Source organism: Aquarana catesbeiana, linkage group LG04 (assembly GCF_042186555.1).
Source record: "Aquarana catesbeiana isolate 2022-GZ linkage group LG04, ASM4218655v1, whole genome shotgun sequence".
Taxonomy (NCBI): Eukaryota; Metazoa; Chordata; class Amphibia; order Anura; family Ranidae; genus Aquarana; species Aquarana catesbeiana.
The window spans coordinates 120147079-120173384 of NC_133327.1; the positions used below are offsets into that span (position 1 = coordinate 120147079).

General features: G+C 42.9%; 1 protein-coding gene across 1 annotated transcript in view; it reads left to right on the forward strand.

The window, feature by feature from the left end:
• The first annotated feature begins 256 nt into the window (after nucleotides 1–256).
• The window catches only part of LOC141139433 (alpha-1,4-N-acetylglucosaminyltransferase-like), a 235296-nt gene continuing 209246 nt past the window's right edge, over nucleotides 257–26306 (forward strand). The window contains exon 1 of the mRNA XM_073625504.1: nucleotides 257–352. The gene's annotated coding sequence lies outside the window, so the exon portion shown is untranslated. The remainder of the gene's footprint in view (nucleotides 353–26306) is intronic.

Below are 26306 nucleotides of genomic sequence, written 5' to 3' on the forward strand. Positions count from 1 at the left end.
TAAAAAATGACTGAAGGTCCGCTCTAAAGACACTTAATTTTTCTGGATTGACATGATTTTTATTTAAAATACAAAAACAGTACTTATCAAAATACTTGGATTTCAAGCCACCTGTGTCTTATCTTACACCTACTAAAAAACATGATCTGTCCTACTGGCTACTGTCCATGTCAATGTGCAAGCTACAGACTATTTATTATACTTTTAAACAGTGTTTAAATAGTTACTCCTGAAATGTGTTATATTTTAAACAGCTTACTCGTAAAACCTTAGCAAATTAGGAGGAGGAGTCTGATATACAAGGAGATTTCTCTGCTTGTCATACCACCAATTTCCTTCCTCCCGGGTTAAGGTAAGTCTACCTTTGCTTTATTTTCTTTCACTGTCTGGAGTATTTAGATATTATTATTATTATTATTATTATACAGGATTTGTATAGTGCCAACAGTTTTTGCAGCACTTTACAATCTAATTGACTGTATATTTATTATCACAGTAATTATTCTTTCAGAAGGAAGCTTTACAATGATATTGTTAGTCTGTGCTAGCCATTTAAAGTACAGGTTTGAATTTGTTAAATGCTACTGTGTTCTGATGACTACTGGAGAGGATTAGAGCCGTTTCAGAAGTATTATTCTCATGAGAACCTGAATTTTAAATTGATATTTCTTGATATTTCTTGTGTTAAAAAAAAAATGAAACTGATAACATGTACTGTATATAGAAAAGAATTCAATCCGGATGGCCGCACTCCAACAATGATTTCTTTATTGGTTAAAAACCATACAGCAAAAAAGATGAAATCAACAGCTGACATGTTTCACACAGTAACTACTGGTCCTTACTCATAGCTGACTCTTTAGGCAATAGACAGGAATTTATATGTACATGCCTATACAATTTTTACAGAGTAAAAGAGGTGTGCTTAATTGAAGAGCTGGTGAATTAATGGATACTCACTACACATGGAAGCTCGGCTCTGATTAAATCAGTATCAGATTTGCCGAGGCACATGTCTCACATGATGTTGCCACTTTCAGGGCCGGCCCTACCATGGGACCCAATGGGACCATGGCTCCAGGCGGCATTTAACAGGGGTGGCCGTGGCAGCCAGGCTGGCAAGAAGTTACCGCCAGCCAGGAATCCCGGATTATCAGTCGGCAAGAGACTCTCAGGACTCGGAGCAGAGCGGAGGCTGTGCTGTGCAGTGTGCGGCATGCGCTGTCTCCTGCACTGGTTGTTAGAATCGCCTGCCGCCCGGCGGCTAGCAACCAGTGACGTCAGAAGCCGCAGCCGCCCCAGCATTCACAGCGCTCAGCCTCCCCGCCAATCAATTGCTCCGCCCACCGTCTTCCATCTTCAGCGCCACAGCGTTAGGGAAGGAAGGGAAGAGGAGAGCTGGCTGTGCCGGGCCGTGACAATGGTGACAAAATAGTAAGTTAATAAGTAGGTTAGGTGAAAATTATAGGGGAAATCGATGGAGCGAGAAAGAACTGTGCACTCAGAAGAAAAGGCCTTTTTAATGCAATTGTGGAATCTGTAGCATATTCAGTACAGACTGTTAAAGCTAAAAAGGTTGTTATTAAAAAAAAAAATAGTACATTTCTTTAAAAAAAAAAAAAAAATCTACTAGCATGAGTACCTGTATCTGTCTTGATATCAGCTTCATGTAACCTCCTGGGCAGCAGCACTCAGACTGGGAGAGTGAATGGCAGCACTATGAGTCAATAAGCAGCGAGCAGCACTGATGACTAAACAGTATGTTGTTGCTCCTTTTATTGTCCAATAGCAGACTTTAGGTGGGGATTTGAGCCTTGTGGTGTTAATTAACTACTTGCCCTCCCAAAGATTTACCCCCCCACCCCTCCCTCTTCATGACCAGGTCATTTTTTGCTTTTTGGCACTGCGTTACTTTGACTGACAATTGCGCGGTCATGCAGCGCTGTACTGAAATAACATTTATATTGTTTTTTTCACACAAAATAGAGCTTTCTTTGGGTGGTATTTGATCACCACTGGGTTTTTTTTTTATTGTTTGCGCTATAAACCAAAAAAAAAAAAAAAAAAGACTGAAAACGTTGTAACATTTTTACTTTCTGATATAAAACATTAATAATGAAATGTCTTCATAAATTTACGGCAACATGCATTCTACTACATATTTTTGGTAAAAAAAATCCCAATAAGCGTATATGGATTGGTTTATGCAAACTATGGTATATATACTGGAATTTTTTTTTTTTTTTTTACTAGTAATGGTGGCGATCGGCAGCACTGCCATATTATTATTAGTTCAGGTACTTATATAGCGTCGTCAATTTACGCTGCACTTTACATATACATTGTACATTCACACCGGTCCCTACCCTCAAGGAGCTTACAATCTAAGGTCCCTAACTCACATTTATATACTAGAGCCAATTTAGGCGGAAGCCAATTAACCTACCAGCATGTCTTTGGAGTTATTTTGTGGCGGACAACTAACTGACACTTTGTGCGAACCAGTGACACTAATGTAGTGCTTAGCACTAAAAATATACACTGTCACTGTACTCATGACACTGGCTGGGAAGGGATTCAACATCTAGGGCGATCAAAGGGTTAAATGTTTGTCTAACCAATGTTTGTGTACTATGAGGTGCTTTTACTAAGGGATGTGCTGTCTTTTTTCCCCTGCTTTGAAATCAAAATTGAATGTGGGGGCCTTCTTTTGGTGGGCGTGATTTTTTTTTTTTTGGGGGGGGGGGCAGCATTTCATTCTTGGTCCCAGGCAGCACCATGTCTTGGGCCGGCACTGGCCACTTTAATGCAACTTTAAACGATAAAGCCCAAATCGTTACTACAATATGTATACAAACAAAGTTTCATAGTATGCAATCGTTTGCTCATAAATAGCAATGATTGTTTTTTCTTTTGTTATTCATCATGTGTGTATGTCAGTGTCAGTCCCTCCCCCCCTCTTTTTCACCATAAGATAAAACAGACTTTTTTACTACAAGATAACATTGATTTTTCTTGAAGACATTTGACACACCATATACAGAGAGATATGTGTGTGTTTTTACACACTTTCATATATATGGTTGTGTATACATCCATATAGAATCCGTGTCATACACACTGTTTTCTCTACTGATATCTATTGTCTTTTCATTAAGCCTGCATTTCTCTTAGCATTCGTTCCAGTATTCTTACCATTTTTACCGTCTTTTCACATTCCCATGTACACATACATACGTGTTCTTTTTCATGCAATCATTTAAATTAATATATTGAAATCTAGAAAAGATAACTAGAAAAGTAGCCTTATGTGAGAATCATTGCTGTCAATAAGGGGCTAATAAGTGTTCTATATTTTCTGTTGGAAAGATTGCTTTGAAGTCTTAGCATAATTAACCGCTTACCGACCAGCCGCCGCAGTTGCACTGCGGCAACATGGCTCGGCTGCGTGAATCGCCGTTATGTTACGTCGGTAACATAGATGGCCACTAGGGGCATGTGTGTGCGCCACCCGCTCGCCCCCCGAGTCGATGCGAGTGCCTGGCGGTCTCACCGCCGGTCTCCCGCGATCGCTCTGGGCACATGGAGAACCGAGAGCTGTGTGTGTAAACAGTTTACGGTTCTCTGAGCAGAGAACTGACAGATCGTCTGTTCATACAGATCCCCCTACAGTTAGAACACAAACTAGGACACACATTAACCTCTTCACTGCCCCCTAGTTTTAACCCCTTCACTGCCAGTGCAATTTTTTTACAGTAATCAGTGCAGTTTTAATCGCATTGATCGCTGTATTAATGCCAATGGTCCCAAAAATTTGTCAAAATTGTCCGATGTGTCCGCCATAATGTTGCAGTCACGATAAAAATCGCTGATCGCCGCCATTACTAGTAAAAAAAAAAAATTATTAATAAAAATGCCATAAAACTATCCCCTATTTTGTAGACGCTATAACTTTTGCACAAACCAATCAATAAATGCATATTGCAATTTTTAAAATTTTTTTTTTTTAACCAAAAATATGTAGAATACATATCGGCCTAAACTGAGAAAAAAATTTGCTTTAAAAAAAAAAAATTGGATATTTATTATAGCAAAAAGTACAAAATATTATGTTTTTTTCAAAATTGCCGCTCTTTTTTTTGTTAATAGCCCAAAAAATAAAAACCACAGAAGTGATCAAATACCATCAAAAGAAAGCTCTATTTGTGGGGAAAAAAGGACATCAATTTTGTTTGGGAGCCACGTCGCACAGCCGCGCAATTGTCAGTTAAAGCGACGCAGTGCCGAATCGCAAAAAGTGCTCTGGTCTTTGGCCAGCCAAATGGTCCAGGGCTGAAGCGGTTAAACAAAGCTTTTTTTAATGTATATGGAATACTGCATTTACTTTCAATAGATTTTTATTGAGGTTTCGACAATGGAAAAATAACATGGTGCAGTGTAAACAGATAGCAATCAGATAAGAAATAAACTGTGTGTTTCAGAAGTGCACTCGAGCTATAACATACATGGTCCTGCAATACTCTGCCATACTCTGCTAATATATTATTACAGTGGGGGAGATGACGTGGATATTACAGGGGGGAGATGACGTGGATATTACAGGGGGGAGATGACGTGGATATTACAGGGGGGGAGATGACGTGGATATTACAGGGGGGGAGATGACGTGGATATTACAGGGGGGGAGATGACGTGGATATTACAGGGGGGAGATGACGTGGATATTACAGGGGGGGAGATGACGTGGATATTACAGTGGGGGAGATGACGTGGATATTACAGGGGGGAGATGACGTGGATATTACAGGGGGGAGATGACGTGGATATTACAGGGGGGGAGATGACGTGGATATTACAGGGAGGGAGATTTGTTTTTGTTGATCCGAAAATGATCCGAACCGTGACTCCTGATCCGAGGAACGATCCAAACCGTAAGTTTTTTGATCTGTTGCACCCCTACCCCTAATGGGAACTAACTGTGTTGGGGTCCGAGGAGTGACACCCCCCAGAGCCGATCACCCAACTATTGTTCATTTCCTGGCTGTCTAGCAAGGGCTGCTCATTTAAAGAGGACCAGTTTGACGAGCCTATAGAAGTATGTTTGGGTACATCCCCAAAATATTACATATAGCTTTGCTGCACCTAGAATAAGTGACCTCGTCTAGAACCATGCCTACCTAGTACCTAATAATCAAAGCAAAGCAGGAAAGGGATAGCGAAAACAGAAACAATATAGGGAGGAAAAAGAGGTAAAGAAAGAGAAAAAAATAATAAAAATAATATAAGGCATTGAGAAAGCGACATAAGACAGGGTGGTGCTCGCTCCTCCGCAGTTAATCCGGTGGCGAAGGATGGTTCAGTGACCCAGAAATGTATTTGGCCCAGGGTTCCCAAACTGCTTCATTTCTGTCTACCCTGTCCAAAAGGATACTGACTGTTTGTTTTTTCCTAAACCATAATCCAGGATATCTTTCTTTTAACTAGCAGAAGGGAGATTGTGGGCTGTTTCCAAGCAAAAAAAAAAAAAAGACTGAAAATGTTGTAACATTTTTACTTTCTGATATAAAACATTAATAATGAAATGTCTTCATAAATTTACGGCAACATGCATTCTGCTACATATTTTTGGTAAAAAAAAAAAAAATCCCAATAAGCGTATATGGATTGGTTTACGCAAACTATGGTGTATATATACTAGATTTTTTTTTTACTAGTAATGGCGACGATCGGCGGCACTGCCATATTATTATTATTATTATTTAAGGTACTTATATAGTGTCGTCAATTTACGCTGCACTTTACATATACATTGTACATTCACATCAGTCCCTACCCTCAAGGAGCTTACAATCTAAGGTCCCTAACTCACATTCATATACTAGGGCCAATTTAGGCGGAAGCCAATTAACCTACCAGCATGTCTTTGGCGTTATTTTGTGGCGGACAACTAACTGACACTTTGTGCGAACCAGTGACACTAATACAGTGCTTAGCCCTAAAAATATACACTGTCACTGTACTCATGACACTGGCTGGGAAGGGATTCAACATCTAGGGCGATCAAAGGGTTAAATGTGAGTCTAACCAGTGTTTATGTACTATGAGATGTGCTGTTTTTTTTTTTCCCCTGCTTTGAAATCAAAACTGAATGTGGGGGCCTTTTGGTGGGCGTGATTTTTTTTTTTCTTTTGGGGTGGGGGGCTGGGGACAGCATTTCATTCTTGGTCCCAGGCAGCACCATGTCTTGGGCCGGCACTGGCCACTTTAACCACCAGAAGGATTTACCCCCTTCCTGACCAGAGCACTTTTTCCAATTTGGCACTGCGTCGTTTTAACTGCTAATTGCGCGGTCATGCAATGCTGTACCCAAACGAAATTTGCGTCCTTTTCTTCCCACAAATAGAGCTTTCTTTTGATGGTATTTGATCACCTCTGCGTGTTTTTTTTTTTTTGCGCTATAAACGGAAAAAGACAGGAAATTTTGAAAAAAAATGATATTTTCTACTTTTTGTTATAAAAAAAATCCAATAAACTCAATTTTAGTCATACATTTAGGCCAAAATGTATTCGGCCACATGTCTTTGGTAAAAAAAATGTCAATAAGCATATATTTATTGGTTTGCGCAAAAGTTATAGCGTCTACAAACTAGGGTACATTTTCTGGAATTTACACAGCTTTTAGTTTATGACTGCCCATGTCATTTCTTGAGGTGCTAAAATGGCAGGACAGTACAAACCCCCCCCCCCAAATGACCCCATTTTGGAAAGTAGACACCACAAGAAAATTGCTGAGAGGCATGTTGAGCCCATTGAATATTACATCTTTTTTGTCCCAAGTGATTGAATAATGATAAAAAAAAAAAAATTACAAAAAGTTGTCACTAAATGATATATTGCTCACACATGCCATGGTTATATGCGAAATTGTGCCCCAAAATACATTTAGCTGCTTCTCCTGAGTACGGGGATACCACATGTGTAGGAATTTTTGGGAGCCTAGCCGCGTACAGGACCCCGAAAACCAAGCACCGCCTTCAGGATTTCTAAGGGCGTAAATTTTTTTATTTCACTCCTCACTACCTATCACAGTTTTGAAGGCCATAAAATGCCAAGATGGCACAAAACCCCCCAAAATGACCCCATTTTGGAAAGTAGACGCCCCAAGCTATTTGCTGAGAGGCATGTTGAGTCCATGGAGTATTTAAAGGATTCCCAAGTGGATATGTACCTAAAAACAGGGTGACACTGTAGGTACTACTATAATGGTGTGCCAACGCCCCTATATCAGATAAATAGAGTGTGAGAGCTAGGAAATTAGACTTTAAAGGCACACGAGTAGTTGCACTATAAAAGATAAAAATGATTTTATTTTATTAAGTTTAAATTACAAAATTGAATATATATACTATAAATGTTACATTTTCTATATAAAAATATTAAGTATTTAGTATTTCCTACCCTACATGCAATTTAGAACACCACTTGTTATACATGTAATTCATAATCAAACATTCAAAAAATACTGAATAGGGAACGAATTCCCAAATCGGGGTTACAATTAGTGAATGTAAGATGAAGAGTTGTGGGTTAAATTGCAGATCCAGGTAGGTTTTCTCTTAGTCGCTCGACATGTTGCGCGTCTAAATAACGCTTCTTCAGGAGCTAAGGATAGTTCTGCTGAATATATGTAAAATACATCAATGAGTACATATGCAATATAAACACAAAACATATTTTAAGATATAGTACCAGACATTGGATAAAGTATGAAATATATTCCGACCGAATATAATGGGTCACATGGAAAAACCCCATAAAGGAAATGGTCACCCAGGGGCAGACGGTAAAGCCAAGTAACTGGGGAAACTATTATAAAGTATATATGGTATATACATGTATCTGTGTAAATATGTCAAATCAAGTATCCTGATATACAGTAAATTAATTAATTGCTCCAAATCCCACAGGGGGAATATCAAAAGTAAATATTAATAAGGTACTAAAAAGGCGGTAATTTAAATTACAATAAATATATATTAGGAGGAAGCAAATCGAGTGTGTTAATAGATACAGGCAGTTAGAAAGAATTTGGTAATAACCAGCAAATATGTATATGTATCTGTGCACAGCTTACCCAATATGGTCAGACATAATGGAAGGAATGTAGGTATAATATTGCAACTGGTAGGATGAGTAGTCGCTTGGTTGTGTTAAATAGTTAGTAGTATATGCAGGGCTTTGCGGGGGCACCAATATAGCCGCAGTTCCCAATGTGAAGATAGACGTCAGCAGAAAGCCTTTTAGGTAGCAGTGGCTTATAAAAGCTACTGTTTCTAACATAAAAAACATAGAGAAATGCTGTAATATTTTCTTTATATTGACGTTCCTTCAATGATTTCAAAATAGAAGGAGATATAAATGTATATAGTAAGCTATGATGATGATGATGGCTTACCTAAAATTCGTTTGGGAAGGCTATAAGGTATGGTGCAGCTCCCTCTGGTAAAACAGCGTCCACTGATCATATGGGATAGCTGTGTATCCTTAAATAGTCACCCCCACCGGAAACGCCGAAAGCTCGAATGGGCTCGGCGCATCTTGGACCGACTGCCGGCTTCTGCGCATGTGCCGGATGACGCCTCCGACACAGCGTCGTCCGGCCAATGCGAACGCAGCAAGGCGGGGATTCGGAGGGACCCGCCGGCTACCGCGCATGTGCCGGGCAGACTCACTAGTGCGGCGACGCTCGGCCAATGCAGCAGCAGCAAGGGCGGGGACTGGGAGGGGGCCCAAGGGCTCCCCGTTTGCCCGTCAATCGCCGCACATCCGGCCATGGAATATTTTATATTTTGCCACAAGTTGCAGGAAAATGACAAACTTTTTTTTTTTTTTGCACAAAGTTGTCACTTAATGATATATTGCTCAAACAGGCCATGGGCATATGTGGAATTGCACCCCAAAATACATTCTGTTGATTCTCCTGAGTACGGGGATGCCACATGTGTGGGACTTTTTGGGAGCCTAGCCGCATACGGGGCCCCGAAAATCAATCACCGCCTTCAGGATTTCTAAGTTCGTAAATTTTAGATTTCACTCCTCACTACCTATCACAGTTTCGAAGGCCATAAAATGCCAAGATAGCACAAACCCCCCCCCCAAATGACCCCATTTTGGAAAGTAGACACCCCAAGCTATTTGCTGAGAGGCATGGTGAGTATTTTGCAGCTCTCATTTGTTTTTGAAAATGAAGAAAGACAAGAAAAATTTTTTTTTTTTTTTTTTTCTTTTTTAAACTTTCAAAACTTTGTGACAAAAAGTGAGGTCTGCAAAATACTCACTATACCTCTCAGCAAATAGCTTGGGGTGTCTACTTTCCAAAAGGGGGTCATTGGGGGGGGGGGGGGTTGTGCCACCTGGGCATTTCATGGCCTCCGAAACTGTGATAGGCAGTGAAGAGTGAAATCAAAAATTTACACCCTTAGAAAGCCTGAAGGCGGTGCTTGGTTTTCGGGGTCCCGTACGTTCCCAAAAAGTCTCACACATGTGGTATACTCAGGAGAAGAAACAGAATGTATTTTGGGGTGTAATTTCACATATTCCCATGGCATGTTTGAGCAATGTATCATTTAGTGACAACTTTGTGCAAAAAAAAAAAAAAAAATTGTCTATTCCCACAACTTGTGTCACAATATAAAATATTCCATGGACTGGACATGCCTCTGAGAAAATAGCTTGGGGTGTCTACTTTCCAAAATGGGGTCATTTGGGGGGGTTTAACTGTCCTGGCATTTTATGCACAACATTTAGAAGTTTATGTCACACATCACCAGGCATGTACTGGCCATTGGGACTACAGGGAGTTTCCCGGTGGGCCGATGGCTCAGTGGGCCGATTTCAGTGACAGTGGACCGCTGCCTCCCTCCGGTCCTTTGTCCCCCCCGCAGTGCTCACCTCCTCTCCCTGGCTAGTTATGCAGCGCGCCTGAATACAGACATGATGCTCAGGAGTCAACACTGAGAAGCTCATCATACGATCTGGAAGGAGGGCGGCCTCACTTTCCTGCCCAATCTTGTCCCATTGGGGGGGGGGGGCGCCAAACTGATTCTTTGCCCCAGGTGAAATAATGTCTAGCTTCCCCACTGGTACTGCCTATAAGAGAAATAATGTAGAACGGCTAATGGCTAGTGGGGGGGGGGGGGGGCTTGGGTGGCAAGCCGGCATGGGAGAGACCTGTCAAAGTGGGCCAGTCTGGGTGAAGTCCAGGGCCAAATTTTTGTCCCAGTCCAGCCCTGCACATCACCCACTCTTCTAACCACTTGAAGACAAAGCCCTTTCTGACACTTTTTGTTTACATGAGAAAATTATTTTTTTTTGCAAGAAAATTACTTTGAACCCCCAAACATTATATATTTTTTTTAAAGCAAATGCCCTACAGATTAAAATGGTGGGTGTTTCATTTTTTTTTCACATAGTATTTGCGCAGCGATTTTTCAAACGCATTTTTTTGGGAAAAAACACACCTTTTAAAATTTTAATGCACTAAAACACACTATATTGCCCAAATGTTTGATGAAATAAAAAAGATGATCTTAGGCTGAGTACATGGATACCAAACACGACATGCTTTAAAATTGCGCACAAACGTGCAGTGGCGACAAACTAAATACATTTTTAGAAGCCTTTAAAAGCCTTTACGGGTTACCACTTCAGATTTACAGAGGAGGTCTACTGCTAAAATTACTGCCCTCGATCTGACCTTCGCGGTGATACCTCACATGGATGGTGCAATTACTGTTTACATTTGATGCCAGACCGACGCTTGCGTTCGCCTTTCCGCGAGAGCAGGGGGGGACAGGTGTGCTTTTTTTTTTTTCTTATTTTTTTGCTTTTTTATCTTATTTTTAAACTGTTCCTTTCATTTTTTTTATCATTTTTATTGTTATCTCAGGGAATGTAAATATCCCCTATGATAGCAATAGGTAGTGACAGGTACTCTTTTTTTTAAAAAATTGGAGTCTATTAGACCCTAGATCTCTCCTCTGCCCTCAAAGCATCTGACTACACCAAGATCGATGTGATAAAATGTTTTCCCAATTTCCCATTGGCGCTGTTTACATCCGGCGAAATTTAAGTCATAAAACGCTCGTAGTTTCCGGTTTCTTAGGCAATAGAGATGTTTGGAGCCATTCTGGTCTCTGATAAGCTCTATGGTCAGCTGGCCGAATCACCGGCTGCATTCTCAGGTTCCCTGTTGGGACAGGAGAGCCAGAGAAAAACATGGAAAACGGTGGGGAGGGGGGCATTCCCTCCCACTGCTTGTAAAAGCAGTCTAGAGGCTAATTAGCCCCAGGATTGCTTTTACATGAAAGACGACTGCTGGTTGAAAAGAATTATACCAAGATGATACCTAAACCTGCAGGGATCATTCTGGTATAACCACTCAAAGTCCAGCAACATACCAGTACGTTGCTGGTCCTTGTTGGGCATATATTGTAAACTTTTTTTTCATGCAGCCTGTGGGCTGAACGAAAAAAAAGAGATTGATCGGTGGGTATGCCCACTATTAGAATACCTCCCTTCATCCACCCACTTCTAATGATGGGCATACATGCACCGTTTATATATAGCGAAGCATGGGGGCATCCGCCCCAAAAGGTTGGAGCAAATCGCTCCTCCGCCTCTGCTGCCCCCATGCTTCGGCATATATGCTCTTTTTTTTTAACTGTGGTGGTGAAATCACCTCCTACAGCGCTGGAGTCACGGCTTTATGTATCGTGGGAGCAAACGCTGTTGCTGTCAAGATAAATAAATCCGCGCTGCAACTGAATGGCGTACCTGCTAAGCAAATGATGGGTAACAATAAAACAAAGTAACATTACAGTATAACAGTAAGACTTACCATACCTGCAAAGCAAATACAAAGGAAAATAGTAAAAAATTATAAATTTTTTAACGCAACCTGTGCCTAAAATATATATGCCGAAGCATGGAGGCATCCACCCGCAAAAGGTAGGAGCAAAACGCTCCCCCGCCCCTGCTGCCCCCATGCTTCGGCATATATGCTCTTTTTTTTAACTGTGGTGGTGAAATCACCTGCGACAGCGCTGGAGTCACGGCTTTATGTATCGTGGGAGAAAACGCTGTTGCTGTCAAGATAAATAAATCCGCTCTGCAGCTGAATGGCGTACCTGAAAACAAAAAAATGGTTAACAATAAAACACAGTAAACAGTAAAGTGTAAAAAAATGGCATACCTATAAAGCAAACATGATAAAACATAATAACAATAAAACATTACAGAATAGAATACAGTAAAAAACAGCAGAACAATAGAGAGAGAATAGAGAGAGAACAATAAAACGACAACTATTTTTGTTTTTTTATTTTATATTTTTTTTGTGTTTTTTTTTACACTTTTTTTGTAACAAACTTTTGTAACTGTAACCGGTTCCAGGTTCGGGTCTCTCAAAAGGCGATGGCATCTTGGGAGACCCTGTGAAAGTGTGCCTAGTCTGTGCAGTGCTGTACCCTATGCTAATACTCAACACTAATAAATGTTCTGCCCTAACTATTAACTACTCCCACGACACTCAAACCTGGTTATCCAATAATTTCCTTTCATATGGTGTTCCCAGTCATTTAAATATCTAGGTGTCACTATCGCCTCTAAACACAACCTCTTATATAAAACTAATTGTATCCCTTTGTTCTCCCAGTGTACCACCCTCTTAAAAAACTGGTCATCTCTCCACATATCTTTCCTGGGTAGAATATGCGCCATAAAAATGACAATTCTCCCTAAACTCCTATATTACTTTTGCGCCCTTCCTATAAAAGTTTCAAAATCTAAACTAACTTCTATCCAAAGATTGGGGTCTGGTACACCTGACCTAGGGACCACAACTCCGTCGTCAGAGCTATCTGTCATGGAGCCGCTGTCCTCTACAGGATCGTATTCTGAGTCTGAATCTGACAGATGAGTGACTTCCTCTTCACTATCTGTCATGCTCAGAAACGTGTAGGCCTCTTCACTAGTGTACCTTCGATTTGCTATTTTGGGCTCTAAATTTAGTGGTACACTAGTGAGACTCACAGGCAAAAAAGCTCCTGACTGTTAGCGACTGTATCAAAACGCTGCCAAAAAAACTGTTAGCGATCGCAGGGATCAGGCCTGACTCTGCGAACGCTGCAGTTATGCGTGTTTAGTGTTTTGTAAGTGACAGTGATCGATCGATCGATACTGCACTTGGGTGGGCTGGGCTGGGTGGAGGGGCTAAACGCAGGTGCTAGCAGGTATCTGGGCTGATCCCACTAACACTGCGTTTTTGGGAACTCTAAACTGCTGGGGACGCTAGTATAGATGTATAGATATTAATCCATTCAGATACTATAGCACTAAGGGAGGTGTATGCTGCGTGCGTGGGTGTTAGCAGTACTGGCACTAACCTGACGCTGCCTGGGGCGACGCAGACCCTATCTGACCCTAAAATTTAACTTATAACACCACCAGGCGATCAGGGGTCAAACCTTTAATTAGATAATAAAGGGCGGGTGCCCTGAAACTATAAAAAACAAACTAACCAGCGTCACCCGTAACAGTTATACGGTGATCACTGGTGAAAGGGTTAACTAGGGGGCAATCAGGGGGTTAAAACCTTTACTAGGTAGTCTATGGGGGTCCCTGATGCTATAAGACGCTGACGGCGAACTTAAATACTTACCTCGCCTGTGACACTAATACAGCGATCAGAAAAACGATCGCTTAGTGACACTGGCGACGGGGGATGATCAAGGGGTTAAAACTTTATTAGGGGGTTTAGGGGTGTACCCTAGACCTAAAGGGGCCTACCAATAATTGCCCTACCTCTTATAACTGTTACAAACGACACCAATGCAATAATCAGAAAAAAAAAAAAAAAACTGCCATTGGTGTCACTGTGACGGGGGGTGCAGGGGGGTGATCGGGGGGTGACTGGGGGGTGAAATGTGTGCCTAGAGTGTTCTACTGTAAGTGTAGTGTTGGTGCACTTACTTGGATGTCTTCTCTCCTCTGCGCTGTAACGAAAAAGACCGACACGAGGAGAGATGACATCACTTCCTCTGCCGCTGTTTACATTACAGCAGAGGAAGATTTTCATTAGTTGGGAGCGATCGCGAGGGGGTGGCCACAAATGAGTGGCCTCCCCCTCAGCATGGATCTCAGCCCTAATGATGCCGACCGCCTCGGGCACCGCGGGAGGCAAATCACGTAACAGGTACGTGATTTTGCCTGCCCATGCCATTCTGCCGTAGTATATCTGCGTTAGGCGGTCGGCAAGTGGTTAATGCGACTTTAAACGATAAAGCCCAAATTCTTACTATAATATGTATACAAACAAAGTTTCATAGTATGCAATGGTTTGCTCATAAATAGCAATGATTGTTTTCTCTTTTGTTATTCATCATGTGTGTATGTCAGTGTCAGTCCCTCCCCCTCTCTTTTTCACCATAAGATAAAACAGACTTTTTTACTACAAGATAACATTGATTTTTCTTGAAGACATTTGACACACCATATACAGAGAGATATGTGTGTGTTTTTACACAATTTCATATATATGGTTGTGTATACATCCATATAGAATCCGTGTCATACACACTGTTTTCTCTACTGATATCTATTGTCTTTTCATTAAGCCTGCATTTCTCTTAGCATTCGTTCCAGTATTCTTACCATTTTTACCGTCTTTTCACGTTCCCATGTACACATACATACGTGTTCTTTTTCATGCAATCATTTAAATTAATATATTGAAATCTAGAAAAGATAACTAGAAAAGTAGCCTTATGTGAGAATCATTGCTGTCAATAAGGGGCTAATAAGTGTTCTATATTTTCTGTTGGAAAGATTGCTTTGAAGTCTTAACATAATTAACCGCTTGCCGACCAGCCGCCGCAGTTGTACTGCGGCAACATGGCTCGGCTGCGCGAATCGTCGTTATGTTACGTCGGAAACATAGACGGCCACTAGGGGGCATGTGCGCGCGCCACCCGCTCGCCCCTCGAGCCGATGCGAGTGCCCGGCGATCTCGATCACCCCTGGGCTCCCGCGATCGTTCGGGGCACACGGAGAACTGGGAGCTGTGTGTGTAAACACACAGTTTCTGGTTCTCTGAGCAGAGAACTGACAGATCGTCTGTTCAGATCCCCCTTTAGTTAGAACACAAACTAGGACACACATTAACCCCTTCACTGCCCCTTGTTTTAACTCCTTCACTGCCAGTGACATTTTTTACAGTAATCAGTGCATTTTTAATCGCACTGATCACTGTATTAATGCCAATGGTCCCAAAAATGTGTCAAAATCGTCCGACGTGTCCGCCATAATGTCGCAATCATGATACAACACAAACCAATCAATATACCCTAATTTTATTTTTTTTAACCAAAAAATATGTAGAAGAATACATATCGGCCTAAACTGAGAACAAATTTGCTTTTAAAAAAAAAATTGGATATTTATTATAGCAAAAAGTACAAAATATTATGTTTTTTTTTCTAAATTTCTGCTTTTTTTTTTGTTAACCACTTGCCGACCGCCTCACGCATATATACGTGAGCAGAATGGCACGGGCAGGCAAAATCACGTACCCATACGTGATTGCCTTCCCGCAGGCGGGGGGTCCGATCGGACCCCCCCCCCCGGTGCCAGCGGCGGTCAGCATTTGGCTAGGAGCGATGAGAGACGAGGGGGAGACCATCCGATCGTGGCCCCCCCTCGCGATCGCTCCCAGCCAATGAGGAACATCCCCTGCCTGTGTATAGTACACACAGGCAGAGGATGTGATGTCATCTCTCCTCGGCTCGGCAGTTTCCGTTCTAGCGCCGAGGAGAGAAGACATGTAAGTGCACCAACACACACACACACAGTAGAACATGCCAGGCATACTTTACACCCCCGATCCCCCCCCGATCGCCCCCCGATCCCCCCCAATCACCCCTCCCCCCTCCCTGTAACACTGACACCAAGCAGTATTTTTTTTTTTTTTTCTGATTACTGCAGGGTGTCAGTTAGTGACAGTTACTGTGGTAGGACAGTGAGTGTTACCCCCCCTTTAGGTCTAGGGTACCCCCCTAACCCCCCCTAATAAAGTTTTAACCCCTTGATCACCCCCTGTCACCAGTGTCGCTAAGCGATCATTTTTCTGATCGCTGTATTAGTGTCACTGGTGACGCTAGTTAGGAACGTAAATATTTAGGTTCGCCGTCAGCATTTTATAGCGACAGGGACCCCCATATACTATCTTATAAATGTTTTAACCCCTTGATTGCCCCCTAGTTAACCCTTTCACCACTGATCACCCTATAACCGTTACGGGTGACGCTGGTTAGTTAGTTTATTTTTTATAGTGTCAGGGCACCCGCCGTTTATTACCGAATAAAGGTTTAGCCCCCTGATCGCCCGGCGGTGATATGCGTCGCCCCAGGCAGCGTCAGATTAGCGCCAGTACCGCTAACACCCACGCACGCAGCATACGCCTCCCTTAGTGGTATAGTATCTGATCGGATCAATATCTGATCCGATCAGATCTATACTGGCGTCCCCAGCAGTTTAGGGTTCCCAAAAACGCAGTGTTAGCGGGATCAGCCCAGATACCCGCTAGCACCTGTGTTTTGCCCCTCCGCCCGGCCCAGCCCACCCAAGTGCAGTATCGATCGATCACTGTCACTTACAAAACGCTAAACGCATAACTGCAGCATTCGCAGAGTCAGGCCTGATCCCTGCGATCGCTAACAGTTTTTTTTGGTAGCGTTTTGGTGAACTGGCAAGCACCAGCCCCAGGCAGCGTCAGGTTAGCGCCGGTCGCGCTAACACCCACGCACGCACCGTATCCTCCCTTAGTGGTATAGTATCTGAACGCATCAATATCTGATCCGATCAGATCTATACTAGCGTCCCCAGCAGTTTAGGGTTCCCAAAAACGCAGTGTTAGCGGGATCAGCCCAGATACCTGCTAGCACCTGCGTTTTGCCCCTCCGCCCAGCCCAGCCCACCCAAGTACAGTATCGATCGATCACTGTCACTTACAAAACACTAAACACATAACTGCAGCGTTCGCAGAGTCAGGCCTGATCCCTGCGATCGCTAACAGTTTTTTTGGTAGCGTTTTGGTGAACTGGCAAGCACCAGCCCCAGGCAGCGTCAGGTTAGCGCCAGTCGCGCTAACACCCACGCACGCACCGTACACCTCCCTTAGTGGTATAGTATCTGATCAGATCAATACCTGATCAAATCAGATCTATACTAGCGTCCCCAGCAGTTTAGGGTTCCCAAAAACGCAGTGTTAGCGGGATCAGCCCAGATACCTGCTAGCACCTGCGTTTTGCCCCTCCGCCCAGCCCGGCCCAGCCCACCCAAGTGCAGTATCGATCGATCACTGTCACTTACAAAACACTAAACGCATAACTGCAGCGTTCGCAGAGTCAGGCCTGTTCCCTGTGATCGCTAACAGTTTTTTTGGTAGCGTTTTGGTGAACTGGCAAGCACCAGTGGCCTAGTACACCCCGGTCATAGTCAAACCAGCACTGCAGTAACACTTGGTGACGTGGCGAGTCTCATAAGTGCAGTTCAAGCTGGTGAGGTGGCAAGCACAAGTAGTGTCCCGCTGCCACCAAAAAGACAAACACAGGCCGTCGTGCCCATAGTGCCCTTCCTGCTGCATTCGCCAATCCTAATTGGGAACCGACCACTTCTGCAGCGCCCGTACTTCCCCCATTCACATCCCCAACCAAATGCAGTCGGCTGCATGAGAGGCATTTTCTTTATGTCCTCCTGAGTACCCCTACCCAACGAACCCCCCCAAAAAAGATGTTGTGTCTGCAGCAAGCGCGGATATAGACGTGACACCCGCTATTATTGTCCCTCCTGTCCTGACAATCCTGGTCTTTGCATTGGTGAATGTTTTGAACACTACCATACACTAGTTGAGTATTAGCGTAGGGTACAGCATTGCACAGACTAGGCACACTTTCACAGGGTCTCCCAAGATGCCATCGCATTTTGAGAGACCCGAACCTGGAACCGGTTACAGTTATAAAAGTTAGTTACAAAAAAAAGTGTAAAAAAAAAAAAACAAAAAAAAAAACACATACAAAAATATAAAATAAAAAAAAATAGTTGTCGTTTTATTGTTCTCGCTCTCTCTCTATTCTCTCTCTATTGTTCTGCTGTTTTTTACTGTATTCTATTCTGCAATGTTTTATTGTTATTATGTTTTATCATGTTTGTTTTTCAGGTCTGCAATTTTTTATACTTTACCGTTTACTGTGCTTTATTGTTAACCATTTTTTTGTCTTCAGGTACGCCATTCACGACTTTGAGTGGTTATACCAGAATGATGCCTGCAGGTTTAGGTATCATCTTGGTATCATTCTTTTCAGCCAGCGGTCGGCTTTTATGTAAAAGCAATCCTAGCGGCTAATTAGCCTCTAGACTGCTTTTACAAGCAGTGGGAGGGAATGCCCCCCCGTCTTCCGTATTTTTCTCTGGCTCTCCTGTCTCAACAGGGAACCTGAGAATGCAGCCGGTGATTCAGCCAGCTGACCATAGAGCTGATCAGAGACCAGAGTGGCTCCAAACATCTCTATGGCCTAAGAAACAGGAAGCTACGAGCATTTTATGACTTAGATTTTGCCGGATGTAAACAGCGCCATTGGGAAATTGGGAAAGCATTTTATCACACCGATCTTGGTGTGGTCAGATGCTTTGAGGGCAGAGGAGAAATCTAGGGTCTAATAGACCCCAATTTTTTCAAAAAAGAGTACCTGTCACCACCTATTGCTATGATAGGGGATATTTACATTCCCTGAGATAACAATAAAAATGATTTAAAAAAAAAAAATATGTAAGGAACAGTTTAAAAATAAGATAAAAAAGCAACAAAAATAATAAAGAAAAAAAAAAAAAAAAAAAGCACCCCTGTCCCCCCTGCTCTCGCGCTAAGGCGAACGCAAGCGTCGGTCTGGCGTCAAATGTAATCAGCAATTGCACCATGCATGTGAGGTATCACCACGAAGGTCAGATCGAGGGAAGTAATTTTAGCAGTAGACCTCCTCTGTAAATCTAAAGTGGTAACCTGTAAAGGCTTTTAAAGGCTTTTAAAAATGTATTTAGTTTGTCGCCACTGCACGTTTGTGCGCAATTTTAAAGCATGTCATGTTTGGTATCCATGTACTCGGCCTAAGATCATCTTTTTTATTTCATCAAACATTTGGGCAATATAGTGTGTTTTAGTGCATTAAAATTTAAAAAAGTGTGTTTTTTCCCCAAAAAATGCGTTTGAAAAATTGCTGTGCAAATACTGTGTGAAAAAAAAAAAATGAAACACCCACCATTTTAATCTGTAGGGCATTTGCTTTAAAAAAATATATAATGTGTGGGGGTTCAAAGTAATTTTCTTGCAAAAAAAATAATTTTTTCATGTAATCAAAAAGTGTCAGAAAGGGCTTTGTATTCAAGTGGTTAGAAGAGTGGGTTATGTGTGACATAAGCTTCTAAATGTTGTGCATAAAATGCCAGGACAGTTCAAAACCCCCCCAAATGACCCCATTTTGGAAAGTAGACACCCCAAGCTATTTGCTGAGAGGCATGTCGAGTCCATGGAATGTTTTATATTGTGACACAAGTTGCGGGAAAGAGACAATTTTTATTTTTTTTTTTTTGCACAAAGTTGTCAAAGTTGTGACTTTTTGGGAGCTAGGCTCCCAAAAAGTCCCACACATGTGGTATCCCCATACTCAGGAGAAGCAGCTAAATGTATTTTGGGGTGCAATTCCACATATGCCCATGGCCTGTGTGAGCAATATATCATTTAGTGACAACTTTTTGTAATTTTTTTTTTTTGTCATTATTCAATCACTTGGGACAAAAAAAATTAATATTCAATGGGCTCAACATGCCTCTCAGCAATTTCCATGGGGTGTCTACTTTGCAAAATGGGGTCATTTGTGGGGGTTTTGTACTGCCCTGCCATTTTAGCACCTCAAGAAACGACATAGGCAGTCATAAATTAAAGGCTGTGTAAATTCCAGAAAATGTACCCTAGTTTGTAGGCGCTATAACTTTTGCGCAAACCAATAAATATACACTTATTGACATTTTTTTTACCAAAGACATGTGGCCGAATACATTTTGGCCTAAATGTATGACTAAAATTGAGTTTATTGGATTTTTTTTAGAACAAAAAGTAGAAAATATCAATTTTTTTCAAAATTTTCGGTCTTTTTCCGTGTATAGCGCAAAAAATAAAAACGGCAGAGGTGATCAAATACCATCAAAAGAAAGCTCCATTTGTGGGAAGAAAAGGACGCAAATTTCGTTTGGGTACAGCATTGCATGACCGCGCAATTAGCAGTTAAAGCGACGCAGTGCCAAATTGTAAAAAGTGCTCTGGTCAGGAAGGGGGTAAATCCTTCCGGGGCTGAAGTGGTTAATAGCGCAAAAAATAAAAACCGCAGAGGTGATCAAATACCACCAAAAGAAAGCTCTATTTGTGGGAAAAAAAGGATGTCAATTTTGTTTGGGAGCCACGTCGCACGGCTGCGCAATTGTCAGTTAAAGCGACGCAGTGCCGAATCGCAAAAAGTGCTCTGGTCTTTGGCCAGCCAAATGGTCCGGGGCTGAAGAGGTTAAACAAAGCTTTTTTTAATGTATATGGAATACTGCATTTACTTTCAATAGATTTTTATTGATGTTTCGACAATGGAAAAATAACATGGTGCAGTGTAAACAGATAGCAATCAGATAAGAAATAAACTGTGTGTTTCAGAAGTGTACTCGAGCTATAACATACATGGTCCTACTTATAGAAAAAAAAAAAATCATTGAGCAGTCTTCGAACTTATCCGGGGAAGGGAGGAGCTCCTCAGTCCCAACACCCCTAATGGGAACTAACTGTGTTGGGGTCCAAGGAGAACCCCCCCCCCCCCCCCCAGAGCCGATCGCCCAACTATTGTTCGTTTCCTGGCTGTCTAGCAAGGGCCGCTCGTTTAAAGAGGACCAGTTTGACGAGCCTATAGAAGTATGTTTGGGTACATCCCCAGAATTTTACATATAGCTTTGCTGCACCTAGAATAAGTGACCTCGTCTAGAACCATGCCTACCTAGTACCTAATAATCAAACCAAAGCAGGAAAGAGATAGCGAAAACAGAAACAATATAGGGAGGAAAAAGAGGTAAAGAAAGAGAGAAAAATAATAAAAATAAAATAAGGCATTGAGAAAGCGACATAAGACGGGGTGGTGCTCGCTCCTCCATAGTTAATCCGGTGGCGAAGGATGGTTCAGTGACCCAGAAATGTATTTGGCCCAGGGTTCCCAAACTGTGTTATTTCTGTCTACCTTGTCCAAAAGGATGCTGACTGTTTGTTTTTTCCTAAGCCATAATCCAGGATATCTTTCTTTTAACTAGCAGAAGCGAGACTGTGGGCTGTTTCCAAGCACAGGCTATTGTTAATTTAGTTCCAAGAAGGATGAACCTGATAAGATTTTTAGCTAATCTTGGTACTCCCGGGTTGGAGAAGTTTAATAGGGCGTATTGTGGAGTTTTTGGGATAGGTAAATTTTCTAATAATATGAAAAATTTGGTTCCTCAGATCCCTGATTTTGGGGCATTCCCACCAGATATGGATCATGGAACCAATATGTCCGCAGTTACGAAAATTACGGTAAGTATTTGATATAAATTTTTCTGTTTTCCTGACAGGTTCCATGGCAGCATACCTGTGGGAAATAACTCGCCAAACACACCCGGGTGGGCATAATGCTGAGCAAGAAAATAAATTTATTTAACACTGTCAACTGACAGCACTTTCAAACCAAAACTAACAGAAGACAAGGCGGCTGGTTCAACACAATAGTGGGAAACAAACGTATTAATAGATGACCAAGAAGCCGCTCTACATACAACTTCGAGTGCGACATGAAGAGAAGCCGCCCACGAGGTTGAGATGCTCCGAGTTGAGTGTGCAGTCACTGCCTCTGGAGGAGCCAAGCCCTTCACTTTTTAAGCCCTTTGAATGGTCTGTACTATCCAAGCAGAGATGGATCTAATTGAGGCCCATTTTCCTTTATTTTTTTCCCCGTAGAAGAATAAAAAGAAAGTCTGTTTGTCTAAATGATTCCGTAACTTCCAAGTATTGACTCAAGGTATGTCCTACATCAAGGGGATGGACATCTTGACCTTCTGTTGTGCTAAAGGTAGGCAACACAATTTCCTGATTTTCGTGAAAAATAGATGTCACTTTAGGGTTTGAGAAGTTTAATAAGGCGTATTGTGGAGTTTTTGGGATAGGTAAATTTTCTAATAATATGAAAAATTTGGTTCCTCAGATCCCTGATTTTGGGGCATTCCCACCAGATATGGATCATGGAACCAATATGTCCGCAGTTACGAAAGCATAAGGGGGATGCATTCGGGTAGAATCTAGCTATCCGCAAGGGAACCATATACCATCCCATTAAAACTTTTAGATTAGCTTCCACTAACGCTGTGTTTAGAATGCCTTTTGAAGCAGCAACAGAAGCCCTGTGCCAATCCGTTAGGGTCCATTGTTGTTGTAAATCAGTCTCCCATTCTCGCATGAAAACGGAAAATTTATATTAAATACTTACCGTAATTTTCCTTTCCTGATAGGCTCCATGGCAGCATACGTGTGGGTTGACCCCACCTCCATAACTACCCAATAGGACCCCTCCCTATAAATTTCAGCAGTGAGCTCCCAGCCGTGTTTCGTAACTAGCCTACTCCAGCATTGGGAGGGACTCCTGCTGCCATGGAGCCTATCAGGAAAGGAAAAATACGGTAAGTACTTGATATAAATTTTTCTGCTTTCCTGACAGGCTCCATGGCAGCATAGGTGTGGGAAAAAACTCGCCAAACACACCCGGGTGGGCATAATGCTGAGCAAGAAAATAAATTTATTTAACACTGTCAACTGACAGCACTTTCAAACCAAAACTAACAGAAGACAAGGCGGCTGGTTCAACACAATAGTGGGAAACAAACGTATTAATAGATGACCAAGAAGCCGCTCTACATATAACTTCGGGTGCGACATGAAGAGAAGACGCCCACGAGGTTGAGATGCTCCGAGTTGAGTGTGCAGTCACTGCCTCTGGAGGAGCCAAGCCCTTCACTTTATAAGCCCTTTGAATGGTCTGTACTATCCAAGCAGAGATGGATCTAATTGAGGCCCATTTTCCTTTATTTTTTCCCCGTAGAAGAATAAAAACAAAGTCTGTTTGTCTAAATGATTCCGTAACTTCCAAGTATTGACTCAAGGTATGTCCTACATCAAGGGGATGGACATCTTGACCTTCTGTTGTGCTAAAGGTAGGCAACACAATTTCCTGATTTTCGTGAAAAATAGATGTCACTTTAGAGTTTGAGCCCAACATGGGAATTAACACTGCTCTATCCGGAAAAAAGGTCAGGAAAGGCTCTTTAGAACCTAAGTTTCTGATTTCAGACACTCTTTTGGCTGAAGTTACTGCCACCAGGAAGACGGTCTTGAGTGTGAGGTCTTTAACTGATAGAGGATTTTCAGGATCTGTTCCAAGTGTGGAAAGAAAATCTAGAACAAGGGGAAGATCCCATTTAGGAAACCTTGGTTTTCTTTGAGGTCTTAGCCTGATAGCACCCTTGAAGAATTGGAGAACCAGGGCGTGGTTAGCCCATGAAATTCCTGTAAACGCCGAGATGGCTGATATTTGTACACGAAGGGAACTTACTGCTAGAGGCAAATCCAACCCTGTTTGCAGAAAGCTGAGGATATCCTTGACTTCTGGAGAACCACAAGGATTAGGTCTAGAAGCCATGTGCTCTGTGAACTTGGACCAGATACGTTCATAAATTCTATTAGTGCTCTTCCGTCTGGCATTGAGAAGCGTCGGAATGGCTTCTTCTGGACAACCTAAGGCTTCAAGCCTTCCCCTCTCAAAAACCAGACCCTGAGATGTAGATGAGCAGGGCATGGATGCAGGATTGTGCCCTGGGACAGAAGATCCGGCCTGAGAAGCAGAGGAATTGAATCCCGATAACTGAGGAGAGTTAAGAGGGGAAACCATGGCCTGTTGGGCCAAAACGGTATTACTGCTATGACTTCCACTTCCTCTGTTCTGAGCCTGCTGAGAAACTGGAGTATAACAGGTACCGGAGGGAAGGCATACACCTTGTTGAACCTCCACCGATCCGTGAGAGCATCTATCCCATAGGTTTGGGGATCCCGGAACCTCGAGTAATACTTGGTCAGTTTGAAATTGCATGGGGATGCAAACAGATCCACTTCTGGGGACACTCCCAGTGTCAGGAGCCACTTGAACACCTCTTTGTGCAGGGACCACTCGTTGTTGTCCATTTGAACACGGGACAGAAAGTCCGCCTGTACATTCTGGACCCCCGGAATGTAGACTGCCGAGATGTTGGACAGATTCTTCTGAGCCCAGTTCATGATTGGCTCCACCTTCCCGTAGGAGGGACCAGCTGCGAGTCCCACCTTGTTTCCTTATATAGGCCACTGCGGTTGTATTGTCCAACCGGAGCATCACTGAGGAGTTTTCTATCAGATGGTGGAAGGATCTGAGCGCCTGAAAGGCTGCTCGAAGTTCCAGTACATTGGATACAATCTTCTGAGATGGCGAGTTCCATATGCCCTGAGCCACTTCCGACAGGCAATGAGCACCCCAGCCCTGATTGCAGGCATCTGAGGTCACTGTGACCCATGTGATGGGGAGAATCGAGTGGCAGTTGCGGAGATTCTTCCCTTGGAGCCACCAAAGGAGAGACTCTCTCATGGATGGAGGATGGAGGAGGATGCGCTGACTCTTGCTGGGAGAATCCCACTGTTGGAGAAACCCTTTCTGGAATGGGCGAGTGTGCCATTGTGCCCACTTCACCATGGGAATGGTGGCTGCCATTGTGCCAATCACCTTCAAACATTGAAGAGTGGACAGGTGAGATGAAGCGAGTGTTGAACGGATCCTGTCCCGGATCACCACAATCTTCTCCTCGGGTAGTGAGATGGTGCCTTCTAGTGTGTTGAAATGGGCACCTATAAATATGAGGGACTGAGATGGATTCAGGTGACTTTTCTCCAAATTCAGGAGCCACCCAAACTCTTGGAGAGTGGCAATTACTAGACTCCTGTGCTCTAGAAGCTGACCCCTGTCCTGGGCTAGAAGGAGGAGATCGTCTAGATAGTGGTGAAGATGAACTCCTTTGACTCGGAGCAAAGCAACAACAGCCAACAGAACCTTGGAAAACACCCGAGGTGATGTCGTGAGCCAATATGGAAGGCAGGTAAACTGTAAGTGTTGATCACCTACAGCAAAGCGAAGGAACTTTTGGAAGTCTGCCGCCACTGGGACATGAAAGTAGGCGTCTTTCAAGTCTATTGACACCAACCAGTCTCCTAGATGAACCGACTGTTGAATCGTTAATAGTGACTCCATCTTGAATTTTTCCTTTCGGATAAACCGGTTGAGACGAGTCAGGTCTCTAACAGGCCTCCATGTGCCATTCTTCTTCTGCACCAGAAACAGAGGGGAATACATGCCTTTGCCTCGTTCGCCATCTGGAACAGGAATGGCTGCGCACCAAGCCTGCTTAGAAGCTGGATCCGCAAACCAGGGTTGCAGCCACAAGGCCCGACGGGCGGTGACCGATGACAACATCACCCAAGCCACTAGGTGAATAATATCAATAGAGACCTCCCCCAGAAAGGCGGAGGCTAGCCTGATTTCCTGAATAGGGGAGCTCTTCGACGCTTCTTCAGAGATACCTCTAAGAGAATCATTCACATTGTCTGACTATGCCTCTAAAGCTTTAGAGACTGCTGCTAAGGCCAGAGCAGGTTTGCACACTGTGCCTGCTGTCAAGTAAATCCTTTTTAGGTCGGCATCAATCCGTCTCTCCAGCGGATCTTTAAAGGAGACTGTATCTTCGAGAGGGAGAGTCACATACCTCACAAGTCTCATTAATGCAGCATCTACCAAGGGAGCTGACTCAAGGTGTTTAACCTCTTCTTCCTTGAAAGGGTATAGTTTTGAGCTTTTAGACTGCATAGAACTTTTTCTATCCATCTTGCCCCATTCTTGAGATATTATAGCTCCTACTTCAGTGAGGAAAGGAAAATAATGACGCTCCTTGCTGAGTTGTTTGAAAAACTTTCTCTGTTTAGGAGGAGAAATAACTGGGTCTTCCCAATTCAAAGCATCTTTAACAGCTTTCACCAGAGAAGGAACCAGGGTGTTTTCAAAGCCCATCCCAGG